The sequence below is a fragment of the Camelus dromedarius genome, chromosome 30 (genome assembly GCF_036321535.1).
Source record: "Camelus dromedarius isolate mCamDro1 chromosome 30, mCamDro1.pat, whole genome shotgun sequence".
Taxonomy (NCBI): Eukaryota; Metazoa; Chordata; class Mammalia; order Artiodactyla; family Camelidae; genus Camelus; species Camelus dromedarius.
Genome location: NC_087465.1, coordinates 8,888,215 through 8,902,482, shown reverse-complemented (window position 1 = coordinate 8,902,482; position 14,268 = coordinate 8,888,215).

The window sequence follows — 14,268 nt, the reverse complement described above, 5'->3', positions numbered from 1 at the left end:
CCTCCCTACGCCCCTCCCTCCCTCCCTCACTTGAGCCACAGGGCTTCTTTGAGCCCCTGGCTTTTGGGCTGATATCTCCTCTGCCTGCAAGGCTTTCCCCACGGGTATCTGCTTTGCCAGCTCCTTCCGCTTCACCAGGTCTCTGCTCAGATTTTACTCTCTCCAGGAAGACGCCCTGACCCGAGTACCTAACACGGTAGCATACCCTCCCACACTGCCACCTCCATCCTCCTGACCTCACTTTATTACCATTTTGGTCTTTTCGTAGCACCTACCACCTGTTACCATACTGTATCATTTACTTACTGTGTTTCTTGTTTGTACGTTTTTCCCAGTAGAATGTAAACTCCTTCAGCACAGGGAGTTTTGTCTGTTTTGTTCCCAAGTATTTGGAATAGTGCCCACTGCCTAAAGAGCTGCTCAAATCATATATGCCGAATGAATGTAAGAGTGTTGGAGAGCAGGGAGACCCTTGTGTTGAAAGGTGAGATGGTGAGAGTGGGTCTTGGGAAGAGAGGAGGAGAAAGGTCTGAGAGCTATTACAGGGGTAGAATCTATTAGACTTAGAGAGGAAAATGAACCAGAGATGTCTCTAGGATCCTGTATGAAAGTGATTCCCTGCCTTTTCACTATTGAAATTATCCTGTCAGCTATTTTTTGGACTCTTCTCAATAACTTATAGACATAGCTTACTAGTAGAGATTCATGGAATTGAGTCAAAAGAGTCTATTATTTTTAGGTTAAATATATATTAAATACTTGGAGCCAGAACCAATTGACCTATTGATTTGAGAGCCAAGACAGAAAGCCCATTTATCTGCCAGGTTCTGATTTTCCAAGTCAGAAAGAATCCCTGCACTACTGATTAGCTGCTTCCGGGTACCATCAAGATATTTCACATCTGGATGTTTCTAAATAAAGATGAAGGTAGACATGATGACTTTTAGATGCCAATTAGTGCAATGATAACAGAGACCAATACTGTAAACAAGGATTTTCTATTACATGAGCTTATGGGACAGGATGTTGTCTTCGCCATTCAGCCTTACATATTACAGGGAAGTCATTTAATTTTTTTCCCCCCAAACATTTCTGTTTGCCTTTGAGTCTTGCCTGTGGCACTAACATGGTAGAACATCCCTGCCTAGACTCTTCACTGTCAACGATATGTGGTGTGACAGTGCTAATAAGCTACTTGATGATGGGTAAATATTTTGTAATTTTTTCCTGACTTGCATATCAAAGAATCTACTCAGCTTCAATCTGCATGCTTCACTCTTGTCTCCACCCACTGAAACTCCTAATACTTGCACTTGGATACTCAAAAAGCCAATAAATCAAGCCCTGAATGTTCATATCCATCCAAATGATGAATGCCATATATCCTGAAGCTGTGATGCAGCTCTGATACTTGGCAGTTGACATATCTTTTCTTACATTTCCAGTCAATAATATCTTAAGAAGATTTTCCTTAAGAGCCTTGTTTTCTCTTTAAAATTTCATTCTGCCCTCCCCACTTCCAATTTTCTGTAACACAATAAAGGCATTATATACCTGTGATTACTTAAGCCAGAAACATAGCCGTCATCCATGATTCCACTGTCATCATCTTCACGTACCATATCCAGTCCAAAAAGCAACTCTACCTTCAGGTAATCTTACCTTTTCCCTCTTTACATCTACAGTGTGGTTCCCTTCATCTTCCTAGTTGCCTTAGTTGCTATAAAACAAAGACCTCAGTAGATACTTGCTGTGTCAATGAACTGGCCTCATTTCCCGAGGAGTAAATCTCTTGGAGTGATGAGTGTTGTTACCTCTGAAAGTATTTTTCAAAACACAGTCCATTGCCAGTTCTGTGTTATTTTTCCTGATTATTTGTAAAATCTGGAAGGTCACAGGACACATACTTTTGGGATGTCAAGGCTCTGCCATGATGGGTTTGATCACTAGAGCTCACCATGCTGATTTGCTAGTGGAGACATTTTGGCTTAAAGAGAAATTGCTCTTTGGACTTTTGTATTTTGTGTAATACGTGTTTTGTATTCATGGCTTTGGGACTTCGTGATCACACAGCCGTTTCGAGGAGTGCTCCTGTTATTACTGGTAAGAGAGCCCTGCTAATACATGGGAACATTTCTCTGTCTCTGTCTCTGTCCCTACTTTAAAGACCACTATTATGGGAAGAAAAGAAATAGCATATGCAAAAAGAATCTGAATCATTCTTTATAATCAGATGATTTCCTGTTTTAATAAATCTGTGATTTGGCTCTGACCATATAAGCAGCAATACACAATTCCTGGTTCATATATTGCAATTCTGGGGTGCCTTTTGCCATACTTCAAAATGATCTCCTCTTGTTGTAAGACTGGGTTAAATTTTTTTAAACAATGTGCTCTCAGGCATAGAATTTCACGGAAGTGTATCTTAAAATGCCAACATCTCAGCACATTTAGGTGGATCTGTCCATTGGCAGGGCAAAATAATCACTTTCTTTAATCTTTAAAACCAGTTGTTCACAGACATTAATTGCCATGTCACTTACATCCCTCGAAACAGTATCATTCGACAAAGACACACATTTTAATTTGTCTGCTGCGTCTGGTCCCATTACACTTGATACCCAGCCATTGTCGGTGGTGAGAGCGTCTCAGCGACTGCAGGCGGCTGGCATGGTTGTGCAAAACGCAATGATTCCAAATAGAATGTTTGTGAGAATAATTACATTCATATGGTATTAGCTTGGAATATAAGTCTTTTTTGGTTGAAACCATCATATTCGCAATGAGAGCACACAATAAGTCAGTGTTGATGTTGTTCTTTTAAGGATGTATGCCTTTATTTTGAAGTAAGGTGGCCTGTGGAGGGCTTTGTACCTTCAGCTGACTGTAATGCACTGATATTTTTATAATAACGATTGCCTACTTAGTGCTTGGATCAGCATATTTTTCAATTTCTTTTCTCTTTCACTAAGATTTTTGAGAATCAACCAATAATATAAAGAAATAATTTGTCATTATTATCTTTAGACACTTTCACATAAAAAAAAATGCATGTAAACCCATATCTCCTTGAAATATAAGGGAGTTCTATAGAACGTAATGACTCATTGACTTTTTTTTCATGTATTTATTATATGTTTATGGAATAGCTACTCCTTTCTAGGCAGCATTCTAGACTCCAGGGGTAGGAATAAAACTATAGCATTTCAGTGTATTGTAACCACAAAAGCTAGGGGAGAACATTTGTAAAGGTGTAATTATAATACAGCAGTGGTGAGACAGTAAAGTGTGGTCAAAGTATTCCGTGAACCCAGAATACTGAACTGAATGATCGATTCTACCTGGAGAGTTCAAGGATTGACATAATGGCCACCTCAGCAGTCAGAATTCACACTGTTGGTAACGTCTTCCTTCTTATCTGACTCTGAAGACAGAAGACGACACTGTAAACTTGGAGACCTGGGTTGAGAGGTAGAGATTTTATAACCCTCTTGGCTTACCGTCGCCAGGGGAGCTGGGCTTCTGGCTGCAGAACACAGGTGGCCTCAGTGTCCTGCTTACATAGGAGCCTTGATTCCTCTTCCCATAGCCTTGATTGTCAACTCCCATCCTCTGCTTTCAAAGCTCACTGCCATTCTCATCTCCTATCCCTTCGTTGGCCTATTTCTGTTCATTTTGGGCTTAAATAGCTTCTTCAGTGATTCTTTCCCTGGCCCCCTAGCCAAAAATACTCTTCTCTCAAAATGCTCATCAAACCCATTAACTTTCCTCCATAGCCTTTATCGCCGTTTATAATCATAGATTTATTTGTGTGTATCGTGGCCCATGTGGCATGGACTGTGTCTACCTGTTAATGCGTTTTCAGTACCCAGGACACTGTGTGGCACGTAGCAGGTGGTCGGGTGGTTGGTAGGTGTCAGGGGGAATAAATAAAGTATTTCTGATTTGTACAGCGTCACAGTCCTAGATGACAACAACTTAACCCTCTGAAGATGCAAGCACTGCTTCTTCAGTTCTTTACCTTTTCTTATTTCTTGCCAGGGGATTTTTTTTTTAACTCTTTGTAGTTTCTCTAAGCTGAGTTAATTCTGAATTTGGTCAGTCATGAGGGTCCACACTCCAGAGACACCCACTGAGTGCCCTTCACCATTCTTTACTTAACAGACTCTAGTCTTGGCTTGTGTGAGTAATGACATCAGAACTATTGATTATCAGTCACTTTATTTTCTTTTATGATGGTACATTTCTGATCCTATGAACATTTGCCAAAGGTGTTTTAGGCTGAGAGGGCTCCGGGGTGCTCTGGTCGGGCTGAGGATACAAATATTCTTGCAGTTTACTTCGTTAGTAGTGGTGAATGTAACTGACATTTTAGAGCGACGGGTTATTTACAAGGTGTTGTCTGTCATGAGTACTGGTGGCTTCAGGGGAGGAGAATCAGATGGGCGAAGTTGAAGGAATTAAATGAAAGCATCAATATTATGGAGGCAAGAATCACCAGGAAAAGACAGTCCTTAAAAAAGATCAAATTAAAATAAATCAGAGTGAGGATCTTAGAAATGAGAATCTGAGAAGAAAGTCAATGGTACAATAATATGGTTACTTTTTTTTTTTAAAAAAATCTCTGATACTGTCTTCTTTTTGTAGCCATTAGAGAGAATGGCTTAAAGCAGTAATGCTTTGTGTCCTGTGGTCTACACAGAGTACCCCTCTGGTTGTTATCTCATCTCATCCTTGTCATTGCTCATGGTCAGCTTCAGGGTCACTCCCTCATAGTGTGCTGCTCCCTGAGTTCCCCGGGAAGAGTGGGCCCCCCGCCCCTTTACATCAGGCAGGCGGTGGCCCTCACCAGCCAGTACTTTTCCTACCATTATGTTTGTTGTGCCTTCTTAGCAGCACAATGTCTGCTGTCTGTTTTCCCTGCTGGACTTCATGTTCTGTGAGGGGAGGATGCTTTTGCTCTTGCTTATCTCTACAGTCCCAAGGCCCGGACAGATTCTGACTAAAGGATGACACACAATGCATGTGCTGAGTGACTGAACACAGACAGAACCGCTTCCTGGTCCTGAAACACGGAAACTGACTGTGGCGCCATGCAGGAGTCCTGCTCCAGGGCGCCGGGCAGAAAATGACATGTTATGTCTAGACTCGGGGTCTGATGGGCCCCAGAGAGATCAAACTCACTCAGTGCCCTGGAGAGACTGGACCACGGCTCATCCAGTACCTCCAGCCTCACGCATCCTCCAGTCAGAGCAGCCTTCTGCTCTCATCCTGGTTCCCTGTCTCCACTCTGGTTCCCTGTGGGAGCCCAGCTTTCAATTCCATCCTTATTAGCTCAGAGCTTTCTCAATGGTCTAGTTTATTTCAAATCTCTCTAGAAGCCACGTGACCACCTCACTCTACTCGGTCCTCCGCTCTCTGCCACGTAGCTGTCTGAGCTTGGGAAAGTTGATTTACTCCTCTAAGTTCAGCTTTTCTTATCTCTAAGATGGGCATGATCGTATCCACTACATACCTTTGTTATGAGAGTTAAATGAGTTAATGTATTTAAAGTACTTGGCACAGTCCTTGAGACTGGAAAAGATTCCAGCTGACAGATTAGCACTGTAGCAATGGCAGGGGAATCACAAGAAATCTGGTGTGAGAAATGCCCAGACTGGATGGACCTCGTGTTCTCTACACCTGAATCTGAACCAGCTGTGACAAAGACTTATAATTGTCCCCCTACATCCATTTTCTCTTTCTGTCAGTTAAGGAGCCCTCCCGCCCCCAGTTTCAGGGACACATGGCTGCCCAACTAAGGGTTACATTTCCCGACCTCTGGCCAACCAGATGTGAACAGAAGCAACATGTGCTTTCTCCTTCCCCTTCTTGCAAACTGTGGTGTGGTTCGTCAGCTCTGAAAATGGGACTGAGGACAACACCCTTGGAGAGAGTGGGACAAGAATCTGGAAGGAATGTGGGTTCCTGAATGATTTCCTGGAGCAGGGCCACCAACCCTGAGGACTGTGTATCACCTCAGGCTGTTATGGGAGACAGAGAAAAATACCTTCTCTAGTGTGTGTTTGGGAGTCTCTCTGCTGGGTGGCTTAACTGTAATGTAACTACTGCTTCAGCCTCGTGAGAAGCTCTGAGGGTGTGAGTGGGCTGGGCTTCAGGAGAGAGAATCAGTGGTGGGGCAGAGCCTGGAAGGTGGTTGATGTAACCTTTGTTCTCTTGTGCTTGTGTTAGCAAAAACAGATAGATACACAGAACTGCAGCTTTCAGTGAGACTCTGCCAAATGTTTGTAGGACTTGGTAAAAGAATTTTGGGTGTCCAGAGGTTTGGAGCAGAAAATAAGTGAATAATCTGTGGTTTTCATTGTGCAGGACAGGGATAGATTTATAGGTATAGGACAAGTGTAAGCACAAAGACTCTTACATTCTAGAAATCCTCAGAATGGTTGGTCGGTAGCAGATAGAAATCAAGTTCCTTGTGTGTAGTAAAGTAAAAGTTAAAATTTGCAATCCAAATTTTATTATCGTGGGAAAGGTAATGATTATGATTGACTCTATCAGTGCTTATATGCAAAATCCTGTGTGAACCTTTCCAAGATCTTACAAGAAAAGTATATAGATGGGTTTTTGTTGTTTCACCATAGATAAACTAAAAACTAAACTGAGCTTAGATTTTTCATTCTCTAGATTTGACTAGTAGATTACCAGGCTCCCTTGTCCAGTGTGAATAAAATAAGTTTGAGGGGCATTGGTGATAAAGACAATTTTAGCCGGACTTGCTAAAATCTGTATCTTGTTATCTCTTACTGTAGCTGAGAAAATGATTTCCTTGACTGAAATGCCTCAGTCTCCTCTTTGTCTTTCCATCCATCCTAAACTCTAGTCACAAAAATTACCCACTCTTCCGTGAATGGACTTGTGCTCCCAAAGAGACAGACAAAAGAGGCATGGCAACGTGTCTTAGCAATTAGCGTTCTCTTTCCTTTCTCTGCTCTCTCTTTTCTATGAATCTCAACCACTCCCATGCTTTAGTAACGATCTCTGGGATGATCATTCTCAAACCGTTTCTTCAGCCTCTACTTCCCTTTTGACTTTCAGTTCCCAGTTCTCATTTCATGAGTGCCTCACACATCTCAAAATGCAGCGTGTTTAACACCAATTTCATTTTTCTCCCTGCTCCTCCACCTTGCAAGCTCCTCCCATCTGGTCCCCCCTCATGAAATTCCTTTCACAGATTAAGTCTTCACCGCCCCCCAACTCATTCTGCATCCTCGTCTATACAGCTTTCTCTCATTTCCCATTTCCAACTGATCTCAAGTCCAGTCAGTGTTGCATGGTGTCCTACACAGGCTGGTTAACTGAGCTTAGAAAGTACCAGCAAATACTAACACATTTCAAGTCATTTCTACATGAATCAATGAAAATTCCTATGGTATCCAACATGTGGAAAATAACCACGTTACACCTTCAGCATGGGATGAGTTGTTAGAGTGTGTGGGGGTGCTCTCCGACTCGGGCAGCTCAGGTGGCTGCTCGCCGCCGTCTCCTATGAGAGGTGGGCGTCCTGAGCGAGAGGTGGCCGCTCCTACCGCCGAGAAAGAAATATGTCAGGTCAGATAGAAGGGCGGTAATCAACCTGAATGTGCCAGCTACAATTTAGCAGAAGCACTCCTCTAAAGTAATGCACCTCCAAAGTTAACGGAGTGTCAACTGAGGCAGACAGTTTCGTGTTCCCGGCGCGGCTGCTGCGAACGGAGTCACCGACTAAGGCGGCCGAGAGGGGTGGGAGGGGGAGCCCTCGAAACGGACCCTGCAGAGAACCGCCGAGTCAGGACAGGTCTGGCCTCAAGGTTGATCTTAACAGAAAAAGAATGTCGCTAGCCTGGTTAAATTAATGTAATCTTATGTGGGTTGAAAAGAAATAAGTGTTAGTGACAGAACCGATGCTCTGGAAGCTGTCAGAATCCTGTCCAGAGATGACAGGGGGCTTTTGTGACTGAGGCAGCAAGTGACTGCAACTGACTGCAACTGACGGATGGGACCGTGTTTGGATACAGCTTTAAGGAAACCAGCTAACTAGAGTCCAGGAGAACAGCCTCAGCATTAAGTGCTTGTAGTTTCCCTCTACGGGTGCTACGTTGACCGTGTCTTACTCCAGTAATGAATTTAACGCTAAATTTCGTGTCAGCTTTAAAATGGTGGTTTAATCCTTAATGATTGGCAGAATTCCTTTTCTTATTTCCAGGATTTCAGGACATCATCTTTACACAAACCTCAATTGTTCAGGAACAGCTACCAAATTAGCTGGTACCTGGAACCACCCAGCAGAACTCACGTCCCGGGCTAAGGTGCTAACAGCTTAGTTAAGGTTTCTGTTGAGAACACTCATAAAAAATTGAAGTGGAGGTTAGGAAAAGACAGGGGAGGAAAAGGAGTGTTGCGTAGGTCAGTGCAACCTTGGGAAGATGAAGGTAGTTGAGCAGAGGCATCCATCTGGTCCTTTATGGTGCCCGGCCTACCCTTGGGAGGCGACTACAACCTGTGTGAGGGGGCTGGTGGAACTCCGAGGAGAGAGTTCTCCAGGGCTCCTGCGGGAGCTGCGTGAAGCCAGGTCTGCAGATCGCTGTGTTATGGAGGGAACCTGAGGCTGACTCGTAGGTGCCTTTGGACACTTATCTTCAACTATGTGAATCTGTTAAATGATGTGCACCCCTGGTTTTTTTCTTGTTTTGAAACACCTGCATTCTCCATAGTAGTGGTGACATTTGTAAGTGTGTTGCTCTTACATTTGCATCTGTTTGCTTCTAAAGGTAGTAGATTTGTAAATAAAAACAATGTTTTTGCCTGCTCATTTGGGTCAGATCCCAACGTCATCACGAGAAGTAGCAACTGAAAGCCCAGTGTATAGTTTAATGTAACATTTATTCAAAAATCCAAGCTCGAGTGTTGACATGGATTTCTTAGGCATCTTTCTGTGACTCCTAACACACAATCATGTTCTATTCCCTTATTTTTATACAAACTTTCCCAATGCTTTTGTTTGAACTTAGGTATATGGATTTAATAGACGATTTATGATTAAAAAAACTATTATGGGGAGAGGAAAAGGAGTGTGGTTAAAGGGAAGATACTGTTCTCTGGCAGCTAATGGTGATGTAAAGAGTTTGGTTACAGCGGTTCAGCTGCCTTGTTCATTTATCTGGCGTGCAAATAAAGAGGCCACTTTTTGTGGAGGGCAGCTGTTAAATGGACGGATGGAAACATCTTTTGCACAGAATTATGTTTTTAATTCATATTTTTATTGAAGTGTAGTCGGTTTACAATGTTAGTTTCAAGTGCACAGCAAGGCAATTCAGTTATACATATGCAGAGAATTATTTGTTGTGAAGTGCTTGCAAGACATAGAGTTGTAAAGTAACCTTTGGGTAATGAAAATAAACTTTGTTATGCTGATGATTTCTTGGTTATGTAAAATCACTGGAAGTTATCTTTAGTTTTACTTGCAATAGTTTTAAAAGTTATTTGCCAAGTTTTCCTTGAATATTTTTGGATGTTTTTCTATATTTTCCTATTTCTATCTAGTTTTCAATGCTATTTATAGTGACTTTTTCCCAGTAATTATGCCCCTTAAAATCCTGGGATAACTTGAAAAAATACAAGGATAACTTTCAACCCCCAGGAATTTGGGGGGGTGTTGCTATTGATATAATGGTGTCATATAAGGCAGAGTATGAAGAGGTTTCCTCTGCTTCTGCAACAGGCATTTAAAGGACTTGTTTATGTAAGACGTTGGTGATGATGCTTCACGACAATGTGAATGCACTTACTGCCACTAAACTGTACACTAAAAACTTTATGTTATATATATGCTTCCACAATTGAAAAAAAATGAGGGGAAAAAAGAGAAAAGCTGTACCCCCAGCCTTACCATTGTCATCATCTCCTGTAATTCAGAGAGATTTCTGCTGGGAGAGCCCCAGGAGTGCCCAGCGCTCTGAGCACTGATTAATCTTGATGTTTTAAAACATCCTGATGCTCTGTACAGTAAAAACAGACCAAACACATGCACAGAATTGCACGAATTCTCAGTGGTGGGAACTGGCAGATACAGAGAAGAGTAAGATGAGGGTCACATTCTGAAAGAGATGGCAGAGGGTTGGAGAAATAGTTTGCAAGTATATCTGCATGCACATACATATAGCAAAGTACTATACAGGGTCTTTAGTGGTAACTGATTAATGTCAATTATAAGGGTTTAGAAGATGAGCAAAGGTGAGAGTCCCAGAATACTAGGACTCAGAAGAATTCATGAAAAAAGGAGAAATACGAGTTGAAGCTTGAAAAATAAGTAAGAATTAGATTGTCGAACTTGTCACAATATGAGAGACAAATTATGATTTGTGTCTAAAACACATGTTCATTTTCTTATGGTAACTCCACTCTTTCTTCCTTGTTTTCATAGTATCATGTTTGCCTTCATTTATGAATCATTTAATAACTCATTTATTGAGTGCCGTGTGACTTGCACATAGTCCATGCAGTGAACAAAATAGACAAAATATCTGTCCCCATGGAGCTTACATTCTAGAGAGGGAGACAGATGATAAATAAGATGCTGAGTGAGATACAGTTTTAGTGATAAGTACAGAAAAAAAATGAGGGAAAAAATAAGTTGCTGGGAGAATATTGAAATACGATAGGGTGGCCAGGGAAGGGCTCACTGAGAAGGTGAATTTTGAATAAAGGTCTGAACAAAGTCAAGGAGCTACTTGGGGGAAGAGCATCCCGGGCTGAGGATCCATCGAGTGTAAAGGTCCTGATGTGGAAATGCACCTGAGATGTTCAGGGACCTGCAGGCGGGCCAGTGTGGCTGCAGTGGGGAGAAGGCGAGAGCTACAGAAGATGAGAGAGGGGAAGGAATGCAAGGCTGAGTGTATGGGATCTTTTATATCATAGGAAAGACTCTGAGGGAATTAGGTCATCTTTGCAGGATTTGCGCACAGAAGTAACATGATCTGACTGATTTTAAAATAGATTCTTCTGAAGGGGAGACACTAGTGACGAGATTACTGAAGTAACTGAGGTAACCTTGATCTGTAAGTCAAGGTCATGATAGTGAGATGGTGAGACGTGCTCAGATTCTTGATGTGTTTTGAAGGTAACGCTGATAGAATTTGCTGATGGACCAGATGTAGGAGGTGACCCAAAAGAGGAGTTACGGCTTTTGCCTTGGGTGGAAGGGTGTGGTTGCTTTGAATGGGACGTGGAGGATTTTAGGATTTGTTTTGGGGAGAGCATCAGCAGCTCAGTTTGGACATAGGGATTTTGAGGTTTTTATTAGGCATCCATCAGCAATATCCAGTAGGCTGGTGGGTATACAGGTTTGAGTTCAGGGAGAGGTTCCTGTTATAGACCTAAACTTGAGGCATATGGATGTACTTAAGGTCTGTGATTGAATGAAATGAAGTAGAGAATGAATGTAGGTAGAGAGAAGAGGACCAACCTCTGATCTCTGGGGCTTTCCCGTCTTTTGAGATTGGGGAGATAAAACATCTGAGCAGAAGAGACTTAGAAGGAGCAGGAAGAAAGCAGGGATATTACCAGGAGTGTGGTGTTTGTGTTACTGGTGACTTTGAGAAGAGTAGTTTCAGTGATGCAGTGAGGGTGAAAAACGGTGTCATGTTCAACAGAAAACGAGAGTGGAGAAATTGGAAGTAACTGAGCACCATGTCAAAGAGTTTTTCCTTACAGGAAATGATAGAAAAAAAGAAGTAATTGAAGGAAAGAAGTGAGGCCAAGAGGAGTTTTTAAAAAAATATATGGGGGAGAAATATCTGAAGGTTTATATGCTGATGAGAATAATCTAGTGAGAGCGAAAAATTGATGATGCAGCAGAGAAAGGACAGTTGTTGGAGAAATAGCCTTGTAGAATGTGGCGCTGGGCTTAAGGAATAGCTAGAATAATCTGCAGTGAACTGAGAGAAGGAGTATTTGTATGTACAGAAGGTAGAAGGCAAGATGTGATGGTGGCAGTTGGCACATCTTTATCTCAGCACATTTTGTGTTTATTTCTTTGAGTCCTTTATGAACCTTCTTGAGACAGGGACTACTGCTGCATTTTGGTGTGTGGCCCCGTGCCTGACATACCATAGTCACTCAACAAATATTTCTTGAATGAATGAATGAAAATGAAAAGTCAACATTGAATACACATAAACTAAAAGCTAGGTTTTAAGCATTATAAGAAATAAGTAGAGTGGAACCTGATATTTTGTATCTTTTTCCATGAAGGTTAGGCAGGTGATATTAGGAAGACATTTTTATTCTCAAAGGAAATGTTTTCATGCTTATCATCTAAGAAGACATTGATAAGAAATGACTTTTTAAAAATAGTAGCTTTATTGAGGTATAATTCGCATGCCGTAAAGTTCGCTCTTTTACGTGTACAATTCAATGGTCTTCTTAGCATATTCACAGAGTTGTACATCCATCATCAGTATCTAATTCCAGATATTTATCACCCTTAAAAGAACACCATAGCCATAGCAACCATTTCTCTCTTCCAAGCCTTTGCTCGTCACTAATCTACTTCCTGCCTCTATGGATATTGTTATACAAATTATATCTTTATGCATTATAATCCACAACCCAGTTTTATAATTATTTCTTTTTTTTGAACTTTTTTATTTTGAGGGGGAATAGGTAATAAGGTTTATTTATTTATTTTTAATGGCAGTGCTGGGGATTGAACCAAGGACCTCATGCATGCTAGGCATGCACTCTGCCGCTGAACTGTACCCTCCCCCATAATTCTTTCTTTATTGCTGGTTTTTCAAAAGCAGAAAGGAGTAAAAAGGAATTGTAAACAATATATTTATACTATTTTTTAATATTTTCCTATGTATTTACCTTTAAGGAAACTCTTTATTTCTTCAAATGAGTTTGAGGTACTGTCTAGTGTCCTGTCATTTCAGCCTGAAGGACTCCCTTTAGTGTTTCTTGTAGGGCTTGTCTGTAGTGACAGATTCTCTCAGTTGTGTTTATATGGGGATAAGGAGAAAAATTATTCTAACTTGTTAAAATAATAAGGAAAACTTAATCGAAGACCGTTGCAACTACTGCAGTAGAGGAGAGAGCCTGGTATCAACTCTGAATAAACAAGAACAAACGGGGATTTATAGCCAACAGACAGTGATGGTGTCAGTGGATGTGGAATGTCTAAGAGGAGATAGTAAGAGCAGTGGGACTCTTGCTAAACTGGCCAAACAGGCTTGCTGGAAGGAAGTCAAGGACTTAAGACAATGAAAGTGAGAAATGAGGAACTTGATCAGATTTCAAGGACAGGGGATTCTCCTTTGCCTCCTCCTCCTCCGCCTTCTCCATCCTAATTTCTATGTCTTATTGATCTCTATTCATTGAGACATTATTCTCATAATTTCCTTTAATACATTGCACAGTTTTTTTTAGTTCTTTGAATGCATTTATAATAGCTGCCTAAAAATTTCTGTCAAGTGAGTTCAACATCTGAACTTTCTCAGGGATGGTTTCTCTTACCGATGCTTTTCCTGTGTGTAGGTTATACGTTTCCTTTCGTTGTTTATCTTGTAGTTTTTTATTGCAATCGGGCACCTTAAATAATATGATGTGACAACTCTGGAAATCATATTGCTCCTTATTCCTCCCCTTCCACCCCACCTGAGTTATTTTTATTTGTTATTACTGTTTGCTTATTTATTTAGTGATATTCCTGAGCTAATTCTGTAAAGTCTATAAAGTTATGTGTAGCCACTGAAGTCTCTGCTTGGTTAGCTTCATCATCAGCTAATGATTAAATGGATATTTCCTTCAATTCTTTGAACTAGTAAGACTCTCAGACTTTGCTAATGGACTCTGTGTGTGTGTGTGTATTTAAGTGTGTGTCTGGGGCACACTTTCAATGCTATGGCAAGTTATTTATAAATCTGCCTTAGCTTCACTCTCTGCTTGGGCAGAATCTCATGGTCAGCCAAGGGTGTAAAATCATGGCCTTCCTGGGTCTTTTCTGGACATGTACACAGCCCTGGGTATGCACAGAGCCTTGCTCAGACACATGACTTTCTTGCTGCCAGTAATATTTCAGAATTTTCAAAGCTCACGTAGACATGTCGTTACCCAGTTTTTTCTTTTAAATTTTTTGTTTAACCCCGATTGGTGATGCTGCCTCAAGCAGCAGCAATGTTAAACAATTGCCACTGATTGTTTTTGACAAATGTCCTGCAGATAGGACTGTTT